Source organism: Drosophila arizonae, chromosome 3 (assembly GCF_054131065.1).
Source record: "Drosophila arizonae isolate 15081-1271.41 chromosome 3, UAZ_ARI_1.0, whole genome shotgun sequence".
Taxonomy (NCBI): Eukaryota; Metazoa; Arthropoda; class Insecta; order Diptera; family Drosophilidae; genus Drosophila; species Drosophila arizonae.
In genome coordinates, this window is record NC_142923.1 from 32859673 (window position 1) to 32867717 (window position 8045).

Genomic DNA, 8045 nt, shown 5'->3' on the forward strand with positions numbered 1-8045 from the left:
TTTTCGATAAGGTTTTATATCGATAAAAAAGATCGGGATGAGTTATCGATTTTTAATGATAAACGCTGTAATTACGGACATTTAAAAAAGAATTTTAAGTCTCTAGCTCTTATATCTTCTGAAATCGACGCGTTCATACATACGGACGGACGGACGGACGGACGGACGGACAGACAGACGGACGGACAGGGTCAAATCGACTCAGCTCGTCGCCCTGATCAAGAATATATATACTTTGTGGGGTCTGCCACGCCTCCTTCTGCCTGTTACATACTTTTAACAAAACCATTATACCCTGATTTCCCATTTTCAATGGGTTCAGGGTATAAAAAAACACACACACACACACGCACGCACACACAAGCATACATACATACACACACGCATACACATACACATTTACACACACATACACACACAAGCATAAACACGCATGTGCGTGTGCGCTTACTTTGAGAACTTAATTGTTTAATAACTTTTTTTGTGGACGTACGATCTTCATGAAACTCAGATTATGATTATAACATGGTTATGCATGTAATTGCCAAAGCACAAGTTTCTAGTATTTGAAATACGCTTTTTACAAATGCGAGGGTGAGGGGGTGAATTCAAGGGTAGGGGTTAAATTTTAACAAAAACCGAAATTGTATAAATTGCATATAAGCATACATTAAAAATTTGGAGACTCTAGCAATAAAGGTGTAGAAGATATAATTTTATAACTGGTTTTCGATAAGTTTCTTTATCGATAAAAAAGATCGGGATGCGTTATCGATTTTTAATGATAAACTCGATATCCGTGCTGTAATTACGAACATTTTACAAAAAATTTGAAGTGTCTAGCTCTTGTATCTTCGGAAATCGACGCGTTCAAACATACGGACAGGCGGAAAGACGGACGGACGGACAGACGGACAGACGCACAGACGGACAGACGGACAGGGCCAAATCAACTCAGCTCGTCGCCCTGCTCAAGAATATATACTTTGTGAGGTCTGCCACGCCTCCTTCTCACTGTTACATACATTTCAACAAAACCATTATACCCTGATTTCCCAGTTTCAATGGGTTCAGGGTATAAAAAAGTAATAAATTTATGTCTCCTACATCTTTGAAGGTAGAGTCTCCAAATTTTATATGTATATGTTGAAGCACTAGTATTCTCTTTACTCATTGTTGAAGCACCAGCGAGTTTCGGCGACGGACAAGTTCTAGACGTTACTGACCTCTTTGTCTCAACTCTTTCTTGTGCTTGCCATCGAACAACACTCAGCGACAGCTGCAAACGCTGTCGCCCAGCTACAACGGGACATTTCTACAAATCATATTCGACCAATTACAATGCACCAAACGGCTGACGCAATATTCTTATGAAATTACAACAGTCGCGAAATAGCAAGCAGCTCCCATTTCACATACTGACCACCAAATACTCTCAATAACTTCACTATGCAAGTTGCGCTCATGTGTGACCAAAACAACCACCATACTCTGTAATGGAGCATTCTTTGTTCAAGGGCATCGAACACACAGGCTCAACTCACACACAACAAGTGCGAAGTCACGCAAAAAGGAAATTGGCAAGTAGGTAGAAAGCGCAATTACAGTGCGCGCCAATATATTAATACTACTTGCGCTTCGACATATACTTATATATATTTTATATAATTTCGGTTTTTGTCAAAATTAATCCCCTACTCCTAATTCACCCCCTCACCATCGCATATGTAAAAGGCGTATTTCAAATAATAGGGACTTGTGCTTTGGCAAATACATGTATATCATGAATATAGTCTATCCACAAGAAAAGTTATTAAACAACTAAATTCCCATAAACATAAACAATTTAATTTCAATACGTGCGTATGCCTGTGTGTGTGCGTGTATGTGTGCATTGTAACGAACCTTCGGTTTATCCCGAGTCTAAGCTGGGCTAGTTTCAGCTGACTGTGTATTCCTGCCAACTAATTTATTTGTTGAAGCCCCTGCGATATTAATTAGTCACTTGTGAATTTAGGTTTTATAGCGTAAATGTATATTCTCTTAATTAAGTTTGAAATGTACACGTCACTTAAATTTATGCTGGTTCGCTGGTTGGCTGTAGAGAAGCACACCTACTGAGCGCTGGTTCAATGCACTCCGGCTGGGAGAGTGTTGTGCTAAAACACGCTAGTACACCGGGACGATTCGGGAAACGCCAGGACCTCGCTCTGTAAACTCTGGCGGTTCGCTCAGATATACAGGCCTCTCCTACTATCCCACTCGTTCACAGTACAACGCTAGCTACGTTTCACTCACAAACACTTCTCGTGCGCACGGTTACGTGAACTTACTCAGATGTGCAGGACTCGCTTAAGCCACTGATATGCACCGATGTCCAGATGGCAACGGCAATGGCCATTTGGTGCATGTTGTCCCTCGCCACTGGAGACGTCTCTCTGCTGGCTTCTTCTGCTCTTTGGACCTTTGGGGATGCTCCGGTGGGGCACTGCAGTCACTACGTCGTTCGCAAATGGACCCCGGTGTCAAATCTTTGGTGTCGGTACACTTGTTGGCCCCTCCTCTTTCGCGCACAGCTCTAGCAAAGTCGCTGGCCAGTGCGCGAGGATCCGCTGCCAAGCTTTTCGACACTTGAAGATCCCCAGCCGGTGGAGCCATCCGCGTGGCAGGCGTCTGTAACCACACCTCCCAGCAAGCAGCCCCATACCCGACTGCATGCCCCGCGTATATAGTTTGCCGCCGCTGCCTCTGCCCACGCCGGGCGCTCCTGTAAAACTAACCTGTTGGTTTTGCAGTCCCCGGTGGCTTTGGCACCTGTGTGTGGCCATCGATGTCGTTCGCAACTGCCACCGGTACCGAACTTTGACGCCGGCTGCTATTTTGCGGCTCACTCCTCATTCGCGCACAGCTCCAGCAAAGCCGCTTGCCAGTGCGCGAGGACTGTCGTCTTCGTCTTCACTTGGAACACTTCACTCGACTCACTGCACTCGAGCGTGTGTTGAATTACAGATATGACTGCAAGGAATGCGAAGCTTAACTCAGAAGCTGTAGGAACAAGTGAAGAATGACTCTCTTGTTTTCCATTGATAAAGCGGAACATATATGCAACGATGCGGAGTAGCTTAGAGAAAGACGAAGTTGATTCAATAAGTTGTATGACTGGATTTGTTACCTCATCGACCGCGATCATAGTAATTGCAGTTCTACGCTTCTCTAGCAGCTCTAACTCTTTTGATAAGGTAATTTGTGGGTTGGCTGGCCACAACGTGTCAGACAGTTTTAAAAATCCTGGTCCGCAAAACCACAATGATGTCTTAAGCTCCTCAACTGAACATCCCCGAGATCAAATATCTGCTGAGTTATCTTTCGTTGGTACATGACGCCAAGATACATTAGTTGTCAACTCTTGGATGGTTGCAACGCGATTATCAACGAATGTATTCAAGCTAGATGAATGCATTCGCAGCCAATGAAGCACCACCTCAGAGTCAAGTATTTTTTTTACCGCATCCCACTAGGTAGCTAACAATTCTGCAACACACAACTCCAGCCGCGGAACGGATTTTGTTTTCAAGGGCGCTACCTTAAATTTGGCGACTAGCAGCCTGGTAGTGATACCCTTATCTGTTTGCATTCTTACGTATAAACACCAACCGTAAGCTCTCGTTGAGGCGTCAGCAAACCCATGCTACTGCTTCAAATTCTTGCCTCATTTGAACAGGCAATTGGTCATCTCATTCAAGTTTGTGCAACCACATTTCCTGTAAAAGGACCCTCGCACGAGTTACGATCGGAATCAACAAACCTAAGGGGTCGTATAATCTTGCTACAAATGACAAAACGGGTCTTTTGGTCTGTTGAACTTCTACTGGACAGTTCATGGAATATCTAAAACTGTCATTCATCGGATTCCAAATTAATCCCAATGTTTTTGTGTCCTCTTGATGACCAACAACTATATCGCTTTTAGCTGGTTGTACTGCAAGTTGTTTACAATTGGACGACCATTTTGTGAGAGGAAACCCAAACGTTTCAAGAATTGCTATCAAGTCTCGATGCAAAAAGCACAATTCTTCAAACATAGAAATCTTGGGCTAACGATCTTGCAGCAGATGGATGAGTGGAAGCAAGCAAGTAACTCAGATGTTTTAAACAAATGGAGCAGTCGCTGTCCCATACGATACTGTGTTTAATCGAAAGTTTTGTAACGGACCAGTGGGCGTTTCCCTCCACACAATAAGTTGAAAGTTGCGGTGGGACTCATCAAGCTCAATTTGACGGTACATTTTAGCGATGTCTGCTGTTGCAGCCCAAGGACGAAGTCGAAATCTTAGCAAAGTCTCCCAAACCTGCGGCTGGATGGTCAGACCCACCATGAGTAGATCATTCAGCGACAATTGAGAGGAGGACTTGCTAGATGCATCAAACACTACTCGAAGTTTAGTGGATGCGCTGTGCGGTCTTAGTACGCATTGATATGGGATGAAATAATGCGGCTCTCTCGGAATTTGATTGTCAGTTGGGCTCATGTGACCCAAGGCCAAGTACTCTTTCATAAAATCAATGTACATTGGCCGAATGTCTTCTTGCTTGCTCATTCTTCTTTCCAAGGCCAGAAATCGTCGCTTGGCTGTCTCATAAGACGTACCAAGACAATGTGGGCTTGATTTGAACACAGCGACACTCTGAAACGACCCGAAGTAGTTTGGCAAATAGTCTCCACAAATGACTGCTCGCACAGTTGTTGCTCTGGGGTACACAAATTCGAAATTTGCAAACTTTTGAATCTATAGCAATGTCGTCGGTTACGACGCTAATGAAAGTCGACGAACTAGTAGCTGCATTCAATGTTCGGCGGCGACCAGATACAATCCAACCAAAGGCAGTCAATTGCAATGTTGGGCTGTCGTCAGGTCCCTTTATTTTGCCTTCTCGTAATATATCAAAAAAGATATCAGCACCGAGCAACAAATCAATACGTTGTGGCTTGTGGAACTGAGGATCAGCTAATTGTACGTTCTCAAGTACCTTGATCTCTTCAGTGTGCTTCTCTGGTTGATACGACGAAATGGAACGTAACACACCAAAGTCTATTCGGATTTCGAAGTCGTCCGTTCGGGACGCTATCGAAGTTTGAACGCTGTGACGAACAGATGACTGACAATTAGCAATGCCCAACAATTGAATCCCAGATCTTTGCCTTTCTAATTTCAACTGTTTTGCAAGTTCTTCAGTTATAAAATTAACTTGCGAGCCCGAATCTAATAAGGCTCTAGCTAAGTGATAAGATCCAGATTGATCTTGATCTTGACAGTGGCTTGATTTGCAAGCAGCCACTGAGTGTCCTGTTCGCAAACAATTTATGCAGAGCAGATAGCTCTTTGCGAACGCAAAACGTTTCTGGCAGGATATTGCTGCGAATGACGAACACGAGTGAATGAAGTGATTGGGCAATACGACAAATTTGATTGGAGTGTTGAGGTTAAAAAGATTCAGAAATATATGATGGGTTATGGCTATTTTTCCGCCTGTAGAATTAGCGAAAAAAGCTTCTTTGTTCTTTTTTGCGTTGGTTACTAGGGAAAACTGTATGTAATTCTGGTTGGAACCAGTATCAATGAGGAAGTTCAGTACCTGTCCGTCCCTCGTTTTGCATTGGAAGTAAGGTAACGAGGAACGATTTAAGCTTAGAGGTCGGTTGGCTCTTTAATGGCTAATAACCTTGGTAAGTCTCCGTTGATACCTCTGATAAACGTATCTAACGCTGTGTCCCTATAGATCTTGGTAATAGCTCTTACTGTTCTGCAGATGAATCATGGTTGTTTATCTGATTCAATATTAGAGGCAGATGATAATAAACGGCTTGGTAAAATTCGTCTATTGATCGCCCATTTTGCCTAAGAGTATAGAGTTGGTATTCTTGTCTTAAGGTCTCTGCGGTCTGCAAAATGTTCAATAAGACATTGGGATATGGATTTCCAATTTAGTGGGATATTATACGCTGCAAATACTGCATCGGCTTCGCCAACTACTTTACTTCTTACTACCATTAAGATACCATAGTGCTTTGGTGTTCCCTGTACAAATATCAATTATCCTGTCTACACTTTTGCGCCATGAAGTGAATTCTGCTCTATTCCCAGAAAAGTCTTTTAAAACTCTTACAACGTCTGGCAACTTGTCTAACTCGTTCATTCGTCCTATATGCTCTGGGAGAATCGTCTGATCTTTCTCGACTGAAACGGTTGTACCTGGACTAAGTAACTCGTCACCTTTCTCAGACAATATCTTCCTAAGGTATCTCTCTATCGTATTTTCGATTGGTTCGGTCAAGTAAGTTTATTTTGTGACACCTGTACTGGTGGATGGAATCGTCAATGTCACGGTCAGATTTAAAGAATTTTTATCGAATCGGAAAATGATGGTGGTTTGTTTTCAGAAAATGTTCTTGAAATCTTGATTTATGTTAGTAAATTCCTACGCGATCAACGCAGGGATCTTCCTGACTATTATTGTATGGCTTCACGGGCCATACGCTATACCGGGCAACTAGACGTCGCTCAGTAACACAATTTTAGCGTTTTCTTAAATACTAAGTGTTAAAGCTCAACATTTATAGTTTATTTCTTGTTTTTCTTAATTTCTAGGTGAATTGTTTTATGTTTGTTGTTTATTTCTTGTTTTTAAATCTTATTCCCTATGCTTACAATATAATTTTTAGCATCGTTGACTCCCGCGATGATGATCCGGATTGCTCTCTTTCGTCAGATTCCAGTATTAGTGGTGTATCTGTTACTAAATATCCTGCGACGCACACTGATTACGCGGTACCCTACGGGCGGACACTTATAGGGTGGCAACAATGTTTTTGACCCACGACCGTACCTCGTTTACGTAGTTAGAGTCACTCTTTCACGAACACGGCGTAGCTGCGGATTAGGCACCATTAATCGTTCATAAATCGTTCGGATACTCCCGTTAGCTACGGATTAGGTACTTACGTTTCGATAGCTGCGGATTAGGCACTAAAGATTTTCGTCGCGTTCACTGGCAGCTATATTTCGGTATAGGTGCTCTCGTGAACAATAGTTGGTGCTATGTTTTTCGACGCGTAAACTTTCTGTGGTGACGATCGCGGGTCCCTGCTCGGGTGCCAATTAAATATTCGAAAGCGGTTTTTGGATTAAAAAACATTTATTCACTTTCGGAGTTGGATTAGAACTAAACTTAAGAATTTATACAAGTATTATTTATATGAAAGCGGTCGCTGCTGCTATTGGCGTCGCTGCCGCCGTGGTCACTGCTGTTGCTGCTGATAGGTGTCTTGTGACACGATGGTTCTCACGGTGGTGCCGATCGATGCGCTGGCTCAGCGCCCGTGGCGGAAATGCATACGTTGACCAGAATGTGTTTTGGCCAAGTGCATTGATCTTATTGTTATTGCTGACGATATGATCCCATGGTTGCAGTTGCGTTGCTGTTGTATTTTGCTGACAAAGCGCACGTGTCAAAAGTGCATACACTGGAGCCGTGATATAATTGGGCCGGTGCAATGCCCTTTTGTAGGGTCTGTCTTTAACTTACATTTAAGTGTTCAAGCTACGGCGTGGACGAGAACGTAACAATGCTTACGTTGCAGATCCCACGCTGCAGGCCAGTCCATACATAAGTGACCGATCATATTACGTATAGCTGTTATAATATAAACAAAGCAACAAAGTGTTGTTATACGTATGATACCCTTACTCATGTTGGGCATATGTTTATTAAACATAAAAAATACTACACAACATTCAATTTCAAATGGCTCTACTGGTTTAGTGTAGTCTTTCAATGATATGTTTATGCGTCTTATATCCTGTGTAACTTTTTATATACGGCCAACAGAGCTTCGACACGATCCGACGATGACTCGTACCACTAACCACAGAACACATAGACCGGACAGGTAGTGTAAAGCGTTTTGCACACTTTTTTCGGGAGTTATCTCCCAGACCACTTCGTATTTGCTCGGTCTTCACCTTTAGGTCCAAGCTACGAAAATA